At 42.9% G+C, this 16,437-nt stretch overlaps 1 long non-coding RNA gene across 8 annotated transcripts in view; it reads left to right on the top strand.

Moving 5' to 3' along the window:
- The window catches only part of LOC147341394 (uncharacterized), an 81,310-nt gene that overhangs the window by 59,750 nt on the left and 5,123 nt on the right, over window positions 1–16,437 (top strand). For 5 of the 8 annotated variants that reach the window (XR_015159634.1, XR_015159633.1, XR_015159626.1 and 2 more), the window contains 2 exons: window positions 6,420–6,574; window positions 8,398–9,040. The exons of 1 other annotated variant lie outside the window; for it this stretch is intronic. This is a non-coding gene — a long non-coding RNA (uncharacterized LOC147341394). Of the gene's footprint in view, window positions 1–6,419; window positions 6,575–8,397; window positions 9,041–16,437 lie in introns of those variants that run through there. 2 more of the 8 variants (XR_015159640.1, XR_015159632.1) reach the window with 1 other exon arrangement.

The raw sequence follows: 16,437 nt of genomic DNA, 5'->3' as shown, positions 1-16,437 counted from the left end.
CCTGGAGCTGAGATTTCCAAAGGGCCTGGGCCAAGCCTCAGTGACAGGGATGGATAAAAGGGAATGCCCAGCCTCCATATTTTGCCAGCAAGTGGAAGTGAAAGCCTTGTGCTGGGCCAGATATGCTGTTATTCTTGGAAAATAGTTTTTGGAATCAGCAGTTGAATCCTCCCTCCCTATAATAAGGGCTGAGCAATGGGAAAGGCAGATCTACAGACATGCACATTTGTGAGCTCACAGGGGATGGGGCAGGAGCATGAGCTTGAGTCATTGCAGAAGAAAAAGACCATGCCATTTGAGCAAATGTGTTTTTTCTTCTTCATGGCCCTTGAAATGAATCTCCATCTGTTTCTCTAAGGAAAATTCATGTCTGTTAGGACTCGTAGGGAACACCGATTCTAATAAGCTCTCTATTCACTGCCCTTGCACCTGTCTTCCAGTTTCTAGGCGATTTAAGGATTCTACAAGGTGTTTATTGGTCTGATTCTTGTCACAAGGACTGGTGATAGGAGGGGTTAGAAGTCAGGGACTCGTAAGATGGAGAAAGCTCTAGACTGTAACTTGGCAGATGTGATTTTGTTTTTGATCCTACTATGGGCTAGGACCAAGAGAGCCCTGGACTGGAGCCAGGAGGCCCTAGGCTCTAGAACAATCCCAAGGTCCCTCACCCCAAGGCCTTACTTTCCCCTTCTATTAGCTGAGGGGACTGGACTAGTTGACCTCAAGGGCCTGCCTGCTCTGCTCCTGGCTGCAACGTGTAGAGGAGGAAAGGCTGAGAATAAGGTACCCAGGTTTGAGAGGCATCTGGGCACTTCCTCCCAGACCTGCCAAACTCTTGCTGGATCATAGCCCTGAGTCCCATACCTGCCGCTACCCTGATCCACAATAAAAAACCCTTGTGGGGCTTCAGGCAGGAGATCAACACTTCCTGGGAGCTCAAACAGGGCCATCAAATTCCTTTCCCTTTGAAATCTAGCATCTAACAGTGAGTAGGCCCCTCATCATTTCACTGATCCTTTTTTTCCACTCTCACTCCCAAATCTCAGTTGTTACAAGAATGTTCAGTGGGTTTGGAATTATTACAAATAAAAAATGCCAGAAGATTTTTGGATCAGAAACACTAAGCTCTGCAGCTTCCGGAAACATCTTAGAGAAGAAGAATGTGGAAGCGCATGAAACCAAGCCTGGCTGCCTGCCGGCTCCGAAGACTTCGGTTTCATCTGGACTTACAGGGACGTGATGGATGGCGCCTCTGAGGATGTCAGGTTCTGGTACTCTACCTTGCCTTTTAGAGCTTAAGGTCAAAAGCAAAATGGGACCCTCAGAAGACCTTTGGGCTGAGCTGCATTGGTGGATGGACTCCATCCCACCTGGAAGTATAGCTTCTGGAAGGGCCTGGGCCAGACCACATGAGAAGATCTGTGAATCCCTCCTTCAGGGCACAGACCAGGCCTAAAAGTGTTCTCTGAAGCCACAGGGGCAGGGCCTATGGGCTGCTGGCCAGGAAGGGGAACTGGCGATCAGCAGAGCCAAGCAGGGAGGAGGGAGTCACCATGGAGCTTTGTTGTGTGAGCTGCAGGCTCCTTCTGGTGGCAGGTGGATATCCTACCTCACTGCTGGGCAAAGTGACTCTGTACCTGAAGCTCTCATTTGAATTCAGTGGGTGGCTAGACCTGGAGCAGTGGCTGCGCAGTGCTGGAGTGGCAGCTGTGTGGTGCTGGAGTGGCTGTGAGGAGATATCCCAGGTCTAAAGGCAGAGAAGCCCCAGCAAGACAGCAGGTTCTGGAATGGCAGCTGCGCAGTGCTAGAGTGACTTTGAGGAGATACCCCATGTTGAAGGGCAAAGGAGAAGCCTCATCAAGATGGTAGGAGGGGCGAAATCATGTTTAGAATCAAACCCCATACCCGCCAGAGACGCTCAGAGGGCTCAAACAAACCTTGTGTGTACCAGGACCCAGAGACCCCACAGAGACTGAGACAGAACCATGTTTGAGTGTCTCCTGTGGAGGTACGGGTCAGCAGTGGACTGCTGCAGGGACAGGGGCTCTGGGTGCAGCAGACTCGGGTGTGGCATAAGCCCTCTTGGAAGAGGTTGCCATTAACCCCACCATAGAGCCGCCAGAACTTACAGAGGACTGGGGAAACAGACTCTTGGAGGGCACAAACAGAACCTTCTACACACCAGGACCCAGGAGAAAGGAGCAGTGACCCCACAAGAGACTGACCCAGACTTGGCCGTGAGTGTCCAGGAGTCTCGGCAGAGGCCGGGGTCGGCAATGGCCTGCTACAGGGTTGGGGGCACTGAGTGCAGCAGTGCCTGCATGGGACCTTTGGAAGGAGGTCACCATTATCTTCATTACCTCCACCATAGTTTGGCCTCAGGTCAAACAACAGGGAGGGAACATAGCCCATCAACAGAAAATTGGATTAAAGAATTACTGAGCGTGGCCCCGCCCATCAGAACAAGACCCAGTTTCCCCCTCAGTCAGTCTCTCCCACCAGGAAGCTTCCGTAAGCCTCTTATCCTTCTCCATCAAAGGGCAGACAGACTGAAAACCACAGTCACAGAAAACTAACCAATCTGCTCACATGGACCACAGTCTTGTCTAACTCAATGAAACTATGAGCCATGCCCTGTAGGGCCACCCAAGATGAACAGGTCACGGTGGAGAGTTCTGACAAAATGTGCTCCACTGGAGAAGGGAATGGCAAACCACTTCAGTATTCTTACTTGAGAACCCCATGAACAGTATGAAAAGGCAAAAAGATAGGACGCTGAAAGATGAATATCCCCAGTTGGTAGATGCCCAATATGCTATTGGAGATCAGTGGAGAAATAACTCCAGAAAGAATGAAGAGACGGAGCCAGAGCAAAAACAACACCCAGTTGTGGATGTGACTGGTGACGGAAGCAAGGTCCGATGTTGTAAAGAGCAATATTGCATAGGAACCTGGAATGTTAGGTCCATGAATCAAGGCAAATTGGAAGTGGTCAAACAGGAGATGGCATCGACATTCTAGGAATCAGCAAACTCAAATGGACTGGAATGGGTGAATTTAACTCAGGTGACCATTATATCTACTACTGCAGGCAGGAATCCCTTAGAAGAAATGGAGTAGCCATCATGGTCAACAAAAGAGTCCAAAATTCAGTACTTGGATGCAATCTCAAAAACGACAGAATGATCTCTGTTTGTTTCCAAGGCAAACAATTCAATATCATGGTAATCCAAGCCTATGCCCCAACCAGTAATGCTGAAGAAGCTGAACAATTCTATGAAGACCTACAAGACCTTCTATAACTAAACACCAAAAAAAAAAAAGATATCTTTTTCATTATAGGGGACTGGAATTCCAAAGTAGGAAGTCAAGAAATACCTGGAGTAGCAGGCAAATTTGGCCTTGGAGTACAGAATGAAACAGGGCAAAGGCTAATAGAGTTCTGCCAAGAGAATGCACTGGTCATTGCAAACACCTTCTTCCAACAACACAAGAGAAGACTCCACACATGGACATCACGAGATGGTCAACACCAAAATCAGATTGATTATATTCTTTGCAGCCAAAGATGGAGAAGCTCTATACAGTCAGCAAAAGCAAGACCAGGAGATGGCTGTGGCTCAGATCATGAACTCCTTATTGCCAAATTCAGACTTAAATTGAAGAAATAGGGAAAACCACTAGATCATTCAGGTATGACCTAAATCAAATCCCTTACGATTATACAGTAGAAGTGAGAAATAGATTAAGGGACAAGAGCTGATAGACAGAGTGCCTGATGAACTATGGACGGAGGTTTGTGACATTGTACAGGAGGCAGTGATCAAGACCATCCCCAAGAAAAAGAAATGCAAAAAGGCAAAATGGTTGTCTGAGGAGGCCTTAAGAATAGCTATGAAAAGAAGAGAAGCAAAAGGCAAAGGAGAAAAGGAAAGATATACCCATTTGAATGCAGAGTTCCAAAGAATAGCAAGGAGAGATAAGAGAGCCTTCCTCAGCAATCAATGCAAAGAAATAGAGGAAAACAATAGAATGGGAAAGACTAGAGATCTCTGCAAGAAAATTAGAGTATACCAAGGGAACATTTCATGCAAAGATGGGCTCAATAAAGGACAGAAATGGTATGGACCTAATAGAAGCAGAAGATATTAAGAAGAGGTGGCAAGAATACACAGAACTATACAAAAAAGATCTTCACAACCCAGATAATCACGATGGTGTGATCACTCTCATAGAGCCAAATATCCTGGAATGTGAAGTCAAGTGGGCCTTAGAAAGTATCACTATGAACAAAGCTAGTGGAGGTGATGGAATTCCAGCTGAGCTATTTCAAATCCTGAAACATGATGCTGTAAAAGTGCTGCACTCAATATGCCAGCACATTTGGAAAACTCAGCAGTGGCCACAGGACTGGAAAAGGTCAGTTTTCATTCCAATCCCAAAGAAAGGCAATGCCAAAGAATGCTCAAACTACCGCACAATTGCATTCATCTCACACATGAGCAAAGTAATGCTCAAAATTCTCCAAGCCAGGCTTCAGTAGTACGTGAACCGTGAGCTTCCACATGTTCAAGCTGAATTTAGAAAAGGCAGAGGAACCAGAGATCAAATTGACAACATCCATTGGATCATCAAACAAGCAAGAGAGTTCCAGAAAAACATCTACTTCTGCTTTATTGACTATGCCAAAGCCTTTGACTGTGTGGATCACCATAAACTGTGGAAAATTCTGAAAGAGATGGGAATACCAGACCACCTGGCCTGCCTCCTGAGAAATGTGTATGCAGGTCAAGAAGCAAGAGTTAGAACTGGACATGGAACAACAGACTGGTTCCAAATCGGGAAAGGAGTACGTCAAGGCTGTATATTGTCACCCTGCTTATTTAACTTATATGCAGAGTACATCATGAGAAATGCTGGACTGGATGAACCACAAGCTGGAATCAAGATTGCAGGGAGAAACATCAATAACCTCAGATATGCAGATGACACCACCCTTATGGCAGAAAGGGAAGAAAAACTGAAGAGCATCTTGATGAAAGTGAAAAAGTTGGCTTAAAACTCAACATTCAGAAAACTAAGATCATGGCCTCCGGTCCCATCACTTCATGGCAAATAGATGGGGAAACAGTGGAAACAGTGGCTGACTTTATTTTTCTGGGCTCCAAAATCACTGCAGTTGGTGATTGCAGCCATGAAATTAAAAGATGCTTACTCCTTGGAAGGAAAGTTATCACCAACCTAGACAGCATATTAAAAAGCAGAGATATTACTTTGCCAACAAAGGTCCGTCTAGTCAAGCCTATGGTTTTTCCAGTAGTCATGTATGGATGTGAGAGTTGGACCATAAAGAAAGCTGAGTGCTGAAGAATTAATGCTTTTGAAGTGTGGTGTTGGAGAAGACTCTTCAGAGTCCCTTGGACTGCAAGGAGATCCAACCAGTCCATGCTAAAGGAAATCAGTCCTGAATATTCATTGGAAGGACTGATGTTGAAGCTGAAACTCCAATAGTTTGGCCACCTGATGTGCAGCACTGACTCATTTGAAAAGACCCTGATGCTGGGCAAGATTGAAAGTGGGAGGAGAAGGGGACAACTGAGGATGAGATGGTTGGATGGCATCACTGACTCAATGAACATGAGTTTGAGTAAACTCCAGGAGTTGATGATGGACAGGGAACCCTGCGTGCTGCAGTCCATGGGATCACAAAGGGTCAGACACTACTGAGTGACTGAACTGAACTGAAGATCTGACAGGTGCTTAGAAAATATGAGTACCTTTGTCCTTGTGTCTGTGGCCATCTCAGAGCACAGGCTTCAATGGTTCTAGTCAATGCTTGGGAAGCCTAAGCTTTCCTCACAGTTTGGCTCTTTCTAACCTCATCTTTAGAGGCTCCTCATTCCCCTCCCAAAGTCCTGCTGTACACACATATCCCTGAACCGCTGATGGCTTTATAATGAACAAAAGCATTCTGAAAAACCTAGACCATGACCAGAGTTGACCGGTGACAAGTGGATTTGCCTGTCTCCTTCGGGTGACTGTCATGGATAGGCAGCCCCTTGGGCCTTTCCTCCTGCCCTAGCTAGGGGGTAACGCAAGAGTGCCCAGTGAGAGAGATGTTGGAAAATACCTCGCAGGACCTGAGCCCCTAAATACAAAATATAGGGGACTGAATTTTTATTGCATTGTCAGGTGGAATAAGACCACCGGTGAGGCTTTAAAAAGGCTCTTTCAGGAGAAATAAGAGATGAGGCAGGATTGATTAAGAACAATGTTTTGCAGTGGTCATGCAGGCTCTTGGCCTTGGTCATTCATGAGTTTTCAGTAATGTTTCCTTCAAAAGGAACATTGATTCTTGGGATCAAAAGAAGCCAGAGTATTCAATTCTTCATATCCATCTTGTTCTCTTCCTTCTGAAGGTGTCCTCTCAACTTCAAGTGTGAAATGCTCGGAAGAGGATGAGGAGGGCAAAGGTTCTGAAGCTGTAAGCCTTTTCAAGTGATGTCTCTAAGAGATTCTTTTGATATGAGGACCACTGCCCATTTGAGGCTGAGGAGAGCTCTCATCCTGACAGGTAGGGGCCTGCGTAAGTCAGGTGACACTAGGCAGTTACAAAGGCCTAAGAGAGCTGACAGCTTCCTGCTCTCATGGGGCAAAGCACAGTGCTCTCTTCCCACCAAAAATGTGGTAGTTCTTTTTTCAAAAACCTCCAATGGATGTGTCAAGCCATTTAAAAGATTTTCCTGTCCATTTCCCTATGTGAGCCTCAGGACGAGCCTGACAGTAAGCAGTACAGGGCTTGAAGTAATACTTAATATTCTTTTTACCCCAGTTTTATTGAGTTCTAGTTGACATATAACATTGTCCAAGTTTAAGGTGTACAGCGTGATGAATATATGTATAGATAAATGAGTGATCACAATACGTTTAGATAACATCCATCAGCTCCTAAAGTTACATTTTTGTCCCTTATGAGAACTTTTAAAATCTACCAAAATGTTTTTGTTGATACTCTTTGGCTGACCTGATGATAGGCAGTGAGAAGTTGCTAACTAAAACTTCTTCAGTTTTCTATAGGTTTCTCAAAACCAGGTGAGGGACCCATGCTGGGGAATCATAGATTTTATATGATCCAGTGAGGTAGGACTACAGGGGCCTCTGAAATCACAGGAACTTAGCTCATCAACACTAGATATAACCGTTTTGATGGCACAGGGAATACCAAAGTTTGTCAGCAAATTTAAGGAACTAAAGAGATGGAAGTTTACCCTTGGAAAGGAGGGGTGTGGCAATATATTTCGGACAGATTCTAATTTGTTGGGAGCCAGAACTGTGTTTTAAATATTCATTATAATGGAAAGACAACCTTTAACTAGCAGCTTCTAGACTGAACAAGTTATAATGTGGTAAACTCTTTATAATTATAGATTTGGCAAAACTAAATATGCCATTTTTGTTTTGTGTATGTATATACACAGCTTCCTGATATTCCCAGAATTAAAATACAGTGAAACACACTGAAGGAAGGCATATGGAGAAAGCATTGACTCTTTGATGGTTGAGGACTCTGATCACTCTAAATAGGGCATAAAGAGAAGTTTAGACAGTCCCATGGCCATTTGGAAGTAGCCGTATTTTTGGTGTTGCTCCTAAACAATACTTTTGCCGTGTAATAGTTTTGCAACTATAACCATAAACAAGTTCTAGAAAACTGTGGGAGAATAAAACTTTCTTGTTGGTAAAAGGGCAGAACACAAGACGATATTATTCCAAGGTAAGTGTGCCCTAGGTTACTGATACATGCTCCATCAGTAGGAGGTCAGACTTGAAGCTTATGGTCAATGTTCCATGTGGCTGGTGCTTGGTGGCCTTGCTGTATAGACGTGGGAATCTGTGGTACTGTTGTCTGAGGGAAAGTGAATAGTTTCCACGTTACCTGCCAGGGATCCGGCCACTCAAATTGATGTTCATGCCACAAACATCTATGGTGCTGCTGTGTGTAAGGGGTGGACCTCAGTGCGGTGGCAGATCCCAGGCTAAATGATTTTATTGACTGCAAGCCTAAGACCATTTTTATTTGGAATTCTCAATGCCCTAGAAGCTTCTCCTGTTGGCAGTGTGGTGTTGGGGGAGGCCATAGGAGAAGGGTGTACATTTTTTTAATTTCCGGAAGGGTAAAAAATTGTTACTATCTATCAGCACTGTACCCTAATGGCAAAAGTAATCAGCCCTGTAAATTGTGAAACAGTTGTCATGCTTCTGTTTGTTCTGTGATAGTATAAGAATCCAAAACAGTTCGCATCAAGAGAGTCGAAATAAAACCCACCTCTATTCAATCTGAGTCAGCTTTGCCCTCCCCCTGTATTTTTGTCTTAATATGTATCTTTGCTTATCTAGGGTTAAGTCAGATCTTCAGATCCTCCATTGTGGAGACATGTAAGAACGCAGTCTCTGTGATCCATGCAAAAAAGAGACTTTTCATCTCCAGTGAGACAGTGTTGAGTGCTCTGGCTAAGACAAAAATGTGGGCAGCAAATTCATCCCAAGGACCAAGTGAGGATTACTACGGGACTGGGAATATTTTTAGAGATGGAACACTTCCTACCTCCTCTGTTAGTGAATTCAGTCCATCCTGCGGTCGTTTTCATGAATTTTTGGCTGGGGAGCTGGGTGACCAGGAGCTGCCGCCCTTCCTTCCCTGAGAGAACAGCACCAAGGGGGTTCCCCAGTTCCACCGTGGGAGATTTATCTGCCTCCTGGATGGTTCCATGGAGGCCCATGTCTAGACTGATCACAAAAGCGCCAACAAAACAAAATAAATACCTAACATCTTACAGCAAAGGCATGAAACCAAACAGTGTGAGAGAGGAGAACAATGGAGCCGTTGTGCCAGGGAGTCTTCCTGAGGAGGATGGAATTCCCGCACCCCAGGTTCCAATTTGTAAGGGCAACACAAAGCGTCTAGAAGCAGGCCCTGGCTTGAACGCATTCATTTGGAAGGGCAATGTGTTTTGTTAGATAAGAGATTTTTTTTTTTGAACTCACACTAGGATCAAAATGAAGATCAGTATAACTAACTCTATATGCACACAGATTTCAAGAAACTTCAGCCTTGACTCTAGCTCTCCAGTGTAACCATTTGTTAATTCTGCTCTTTCCAGGTGACGGTATATATAATGTGATGGGAGAGGCTCTGGTTGAATCAGTACTGACTTTGCACTTACCTTGCTGTGTGACTTTATGCATGTCCCCTAGCCTCTCTGGGCCTCCGTTTCTACATTGGTAAAATGAGGGAGTTAATGTTCATCATCTATCTCTATGAGTTCAAGACTCTAATAAAGCAGAATAAATATTACAGTTCCCTTGCCTAAGGGTACTGGAAATGGGATTTTCACCCCAAAAGAAAGCAATAATTATCTGTCTGAAGGAGCTCTTAAATATATTGTCTCAAACTGAAACTTCGGGGATTCTATGGGTCACTTCTGAATCACCTCCACACGCCACATGATTGAAAGCACACTTGCTTAGCCAATACTTTCAAGTGACCTGAGGTAGAACGTGTGGACTGCTCATTTGTTCATTCTCTCAATATGTATTTACTGAGCACCTACTCTATGCCAGGCCTTGGAGAGATGTTTCTCCCAAAATTCTAAGCCTCCCTCTTTCCCTCTCTTCTTCAAGTTTGGTTCTGTTTGTGACCTCGGGTACAAAAGGTTGAGTTAAAGATAACTGCTCAGTTCACTGTATATCATCAGAGTTGGTCAAGACAAGGCTCTTTTTCTTGCTCTGTTTGACTTATTTATTCCTTTTTATTCCCAAAGCCCACTCCCCTCCATACAAAGGCAACCATTCTAACATGCTCAGTGTATGCTTTTTAGTGTGTACTTTTTTTGTAAAATGTGTATTGTCTTCTGTGAATATATCTTCATTCATTGCAAAGGTTAGATGTGATATAGTCCATTCGGTGTCTTGCTTTTTTGTCCATATTGCGCTTTTGAGATAGACTCATCCTGCTGGCTGTGAATACTTCTCATTGTTTCTAACCACTATGTGGTGCTCTGTGTTGTTCAGTCACTAAGTCACGTCTGACTCTATGCAGCCCCACGGACTGCAGCACGCCAGGCTTCCCTGTCCTTCACTATCTCCCAGAGCTTGCTCAAACTCATGTCCATTGAGTCAGCAATACCATCCAACCATCTCATCCTCTGTCGTCCCCTTCTCCTCCTGCCTTCAATCTTTCCCAGCATCAGGGTCTTTTCCAATGAGTTGGCTCTTCGCATCAGGTGGCTGAAGTATTGGAGCTTCAGCTTCAGCATCAGTTTTTCCAGTGAGTATTCAGGGTTGATTTCCTTTAGGACTGACTGGTTTGACCTCCTTGGTGTCCAAAGGAATCTCAAGAGTCTTCTTGAGCACCACAGTTTGAAAGGATCAATTCTTCGGCACTCAGCCTTCTTTATGGTCCAACTCTCACATTCATACATGACTACTAGAAAAATCATAACTTTGACTATAGGGACCTTTGTTGGCAAAGTGATATCTCTGTTTTTTAATACTCTGTCTAGGTTTGCCATGCCTTTTCTTCCAAGTAGCAAGCATCTTTTAATTTCATGGTTGCAGTCACCATCTGCAGTGATTTTGGAGCCCAAGGAAATAAAATCTGCCACTGTTTCCATTTCCCCGCTCCCATCTATTTGCCATGAAGTGATGAGACTGGATGCCATGATTTTAGTTTTTGAATGTTGAATTTTAAGCCAACCTTTTCACTCTCATTTCACCCTCATCAAGAGGCTCTTTAGTTCCTCTTCACTTTCTGCCATTAGAGTTGTATCATCTATATATCTGAGTTTGTTGATATTTCTCCCAGCAATTTGGATTCCAGCTTGTGAGTCATCCAGCCTGGAATTTCACATGATGTATGCTGCATATAAGTTAAATAAACATGGTGACAACATGTACCCTTGACGTACTCCTTTCCCAATTTGTAACCAGTCTGTTGTTCCATGTCCGGTCCTAACTGTTGCTTCTTGACCTGCATACAGGTTTTTTTGGAGGCAGGTAAGGTGACGGTCTGGTATTCCCATCTCTTGAATAATTTCCCACAGTTTGTTGTGATCCACACAGTCAAAGGCTTTAGCATAGTCAATGAAACAGAAGTAGATGTTTCTCTGGAATTCCCTTGCTTTCTCTAGGATCCAGCAGATGTTAGCAATTTTATCTCTGGTTTCTCTGCTTTTCCTAAACCCAGCTTATACATCTGGAAGTTCTCAGTTCACATACTGTTGAAGCCTAGCATGAAGGATTTTGAGTATTACCTTGCTAGCATGTGAAACAAGCACAATTGTGCTGTAGTTTGAACATTTTTTGGCATTGTCTTTCTTTGGGATTGGAATGAAAACTGACCTTTTCCAGTCCTGTGGCCATTGCTGAGTTTTCCAGATTTGGTGGCATGTTTAGTGTAGCAAAGCATCTGCCTACAATGCGGGAGACCCAGGTTCAACCCCTGGGTCGGGAAGATCTCCTAGAGAAGGAAATGGCAACCAGTATTCTTGCCTGGAAGATCCCATGGATGGCGGAGCCTGCTAGGCTACAGTCCATGGGGTCACAAAGAGTCAGACACGACTGAGCAACTTCACTTTCTTTCACTTTGATACATCATCTTTTAGGATTTTAAATAGCTCAGCTGTAATTCTATCACCTCCACTAGCATTGTTTATAGCCTATCTGAGTTTATACTCCAGAATGTCTGGCTCTAGGTGAGTGACCACATCATCGTGGTTATCCAGGTCATTAAGGCCTTTTTTGTACAGTTCTGTATTTTCTTGCCACATCTTCTTAATCTCTTCTGCTTCTGTTAGGTTCCTACCATTTCTGTCCTTTATTGTGCCCATCCTTGCATGCTCTGTGTATGCTCCACATAAGTTTCCCGTCTCGTGGATGGGCACCCTGGAGTCCCACGGTGCCCCACAATGGCCAATAATGCAATAGCCGTGTGCATGGTCCACTGTGGACCTGTGTCATACTGCTCTGCCGAAGACACTCTGTCTCCTTTGTAATCTGGAGCATTTCTACAGTTTCTACATCATTTTTAATCAGGGGAAAATTGCCTTACAATGCTGTATTGGTTTCTTCCACACAAAAACACAAATCGGCCATATGTAAATTTCTGTGCTTTCTTCTACACTTTCTTCAAGGGTTATATCCCTTGAAGAAAGTGACATTGACCATAATATGTTCCCCGTTCTATGCTCTCCCTCACATCCTGTGTATACTTCTATTCTAATGTTTATATTGTATTGTAATTTCTTGTCTCCCCCAATAGATGTGAATCCCCATGAGAGCAGGGATTGCTTCCATGTCATGATTATGGTGAATAATGCTGCAATGAACATTGGGGTGCATTTATTTTTTCAAATTAGTGTCTTCATTTTAGGGGGTATATATTGCCAGGATTGGAATTGCTTGATCCTATGGTAGTTCTATTTTTATTTTTTTGAAGAACCTTCATATTAAGTACTATTTTCCATAGTGGCTGTACCAATTTACATTCCCACCAGTAGTGTATCAATATTCCCTTTTCTCCACATTCTCTCCAACATTTGTTATTTGTAGACTTTTTGATGATAGCCATTCTGACAGGTGTGAGGTGATATCACATTGCGATTTTGATTTGCATTTCTCTAATAATTAGTGATGTTGAGCATTTTTTCATGTGTCTGTTGGCCATCTGTATGTCTATTTTGGAAAAATGTCTATTTGGGCCTTCTGTCCATTTTTTGATTGCGGTTTTTTTTTTTTTTTTTTTTTTTACATATTGAGTTGTCTGTGCTATTTGTATATTTTGTATATTAACTTCTTGTTCATCACATGACCTGCAAATATTCTGTCATTCCATAGGTTGTCTTTTTGTATTGTCAGTGGTTTCCTTTTCTGTGCTAAACCTTTAATGTTTAATTAGGTCCCATTTATTTATTTTTGCTTTTATTTCTTTTACCTTAGGAGACTGATCCAAGAAAACATTGCTACAGTTTATGTCAATGAATAGTCTGCCTCTGTTCTCTCCTAGGAGTTTTATGGTTTCCCTCTTGCGTTTAAGTCTTTAAAGCCTTTTGAGTTTATTTTTGTATATGGTATGAGGGTATGTTTGAATCTCATTGTTTTACGTGTGGCTGTCCAATTTTCTCAGTAGAAATTGTTGAAGAAATTATCTTTTCCCCTTTGTATATTCTTGTCTCCTTTGCTGTGGATTAATTGATCATAGATGAGTCGATTTATTTTGGGTTATTGGTTTCACTGATCTATGTGTCTGTTTTTATGCCAGTACCATGCTGTTTTAATTACTGTAGCTTTGTTGTATAGTCTAAGTTAGGGAGCATGATACATCCAGTTTTGTTATTGTTGTTTTTTTTTTTTTTTTCCTCTCAAGGTTGCATTGGAAATCTTGGCTCTTTTGTGGTTCTATGTAAATTTTAGGGTTATTTGTAATTCTGAAAAATATGAAATTTTTTTATAGGGATTGCATTAAGTCTATAGATTACTTTGGGCATAGGGACATTTTAACAATATTAATTCTTCCAATCAGTGAACCCAGGGTATATCTTCCCATTTCTTTGTACTGTCCTCAATTTCCTTCATCAGTGTTTTATAGTTTTCAGAGAATAGGCCTTTTGCATCCTTGGTTAATTTTATATCTAGGTAGTTTACTCTTTTTGATGTAGTCTTAAACAGGATATTTTTTTCTTTGATTTCTCTTTCTGGTGAAGACTTTAGGATTTTCTCTTTTTTGTTAACTGTTAATTTTATTTTTCTCAACTTTTATTTATTTTTAAATTTATTTTTAATCAGGGGAAAATTGCTTTACAATGCTGTATTGGTTTCTTCTGTACAAAAACACAAATCAGCCATATGTATAATTATGGCTGATTTGTGTAGTTTTATGGTAGGGTTTTATATATGTAGTATCAGTTCATCTGCAAATAGTGACAGTTTCATTTCTTCCATTCCAATTTCATAAAGTATATTTTTCACCTTTTTCTCTCTTCTCCTTTAAAGACTCCTATAATGAAAATGTTGGTATACTTTATATTGCTTCAGTTCAGTTCAGTTCAGTCACTCAGTCGTGTCCGACTCTTTGCGACCCCATGAATTGCAGCACGCCAGGCCTCCCTGTCCATCACCAACTCCCGGAGTCCACCCAGACTCACGTCCATCGAGTCAGTGATGCCGTCCAGCCATCTCATCCTCTGTCGTCCCCTTCTCCTCCTGCCCCCCATCCCTCCCAGCATCAGAGTCTTTTCCAATGAGTCAACTCTTCACATGAGGTGGCCAAAGTACTGGAGTTTCAGCTTCAGCATCAGTCCTTCCCATGAACACCCAGGACTGATCTCCTTCAGAATGGACTGGTTGGATCTCTTTGCAGTCCAAGGGACTCTCAAGAGTCTTCTCCAACACCACAGTTCAAAAGCATAAATTCTTCAGAGCTCAGCTTTCTTCACAGTCCAACTCGCATATCCATACATGACCACAGGAAAAACCATAGCCTTGACTAGATGGACCTTTGTTGGCAAAGTAATGTCTCTGCTTTTGAATATGCTGTCTAGGTTAGACATAACTTTCCTTCCAAGGAGTAAGCGTCTTTTAATTTCATGGCTGCAGTCACCATCTGCAGTGATTTTGGAGCACAAAAAAATAAAATCTGACATTGTTTCCACTGTTTCCCTATCTATTTCCCATGAAGTGATGGGACCAGATGCCATGATCTTAGTTTTCTGAATGTTGAGCTTTAAGCCAACTTTTTCACTCTCCACTTTCACTTTCATCAAGAGGCTTTTTAGTTCCTCTTCACTTTCTGCCATAAGGGTGGTGTCATCTGCATATCTGAGGTTCTTGATATTTCTCCCAGCAATCTTGATTCCAGCTTGTGTTTCTTCCAGCCCAGCGTTTCTCATGATGTACTCTGCATATAAGTAAAATAAGCAGGGTGACAATATACAGCCTTGACGTACTCCTTTCCCGATTTGGAACCAGTCTGTTGTTCCATGTCCAGTTCTAACTGTTGCTTCCTGACCTGCATACAGATTTCTCAAGAGGCAGGTCAGGTGGTCTGGTATTCCCATCTCTTTCAGAATTTCCCACAGTTTATTGTGATCCACACAGTCAAAGGCTTTGGCATAGTCAATAAAGCAGAAATAGATGTTTTTCTGGAACTCTCTTGCTTTTTCCATGTCCCTTAAACTATTCTCATTCTTTAAAATTTGTTTTTCTGTTTGCTGTTTTGTTTTGTTGATGTTTTGGCTACGCTGGGTCTTTGTTGCTGCACACAGGCTCTCTCTCGTTGTGGCGGGTGGGGACTATCCTTAGTTATGGCTCTCGGGCTCTAGAGCACAGGCTGAATAGTTGTGGTGCAAGGGCTTAGTTATTCCACAGCAGGTGGAATCTTCCCATACCAGGGATCAAACCCGTGTCCCCTGCATTGGCAGGTGGATTCTGAACCACTGATCACCAGGAAAATCCTTTGTGCTGTTCTTATTGGATCACTGGATCATTTCCACTGCCTTGGTGGTTCAGATGGTAAAGAATCTTCCTGCAATGCAGGAGACCCAGGTTCCATCCCTGGGTTGAGGAGATCCCCTGCAGAAGGGAATTGCTACCCACTCCAGTATTCTTGCCTGGAGAATTCCATAGAGAGAGGAGCCTGGTGGGCTATAGTCCATGGGGTTGCAAAGAGTCAGACCTGACTGAGCGACGAACCCTTTCCACTGTTCTATCTTCCAGATCACTTATGTGTTCTTCTGTATCATTTAGTCTTATTAATTCCTTCTAGTGTTTTTCTTTATCATCTGAGCCACCAGAGTATGTTTTTTACTTCATTTATTGTATTTTTCACTTTTTTTTTTTTAATAGTTTCTAGTTCCTTGTTAAAATTCTCACTGTGTTCATCTATTCTTTTCTTTAATTCAGTTAGCATTCCTATGACTTATGCTTTGAACTCTATCTGGTTATGTTATTTTTGTTTCACTAGTTCTTTTTACTGGGATTTTCTCCTGTTTTGTCAATTGAAACAAATTTCTCTGCTTTTTATTTTGCTTAACTTTCTCTGTTTCTGTGAAATTAGACAAAGAAAGAGTTACCTGTTGTAGTCCCGAAGGTGTGTCCTTGTGTGGGAGTGGCCCTCTGCCGTCTGCATGTGCCCAGTGGCTTTGGTGGGAGAGCTGAATCTGACATGCATGTGAGTTATGTCTTTACTCAGGGTGTGCTGGCAGCTATCACCATGGTGGGAGGTGGGGCTGGAGATAGAGGGGCTAGAACCGGAGCCAGATATGATCTTCTACTTTGCTTAGTGGCCAAAAAACACCCTATTAGAGTGGGGGTTGGATCCCACGTTGCTGGAGCAGAAGCCCTAAAGTTTGTGTCCAAGCTGGCTCCATTCCTTCTAAGTGT

Source organism: Bos grunniens, chromosome X (assembly GCF_055505025.1).
Source record: "Bos grunniens cultivar Pamir isolate PY7600 chromosome X, Bosgru_T2T1.0, whole genome shotgun sequence".
NCBI classification, from domain to species: domain Eukaryota; kingdom Metazoa; phylum Chordata; class Mammalia; order Artiodactyla; family Bovidae; genus Bos; species Bos grunniens.
Note: the sequence above shows the minus strand (reverse complement) of the source record. Positions and strands in the feature narration are given on the sequence as shown.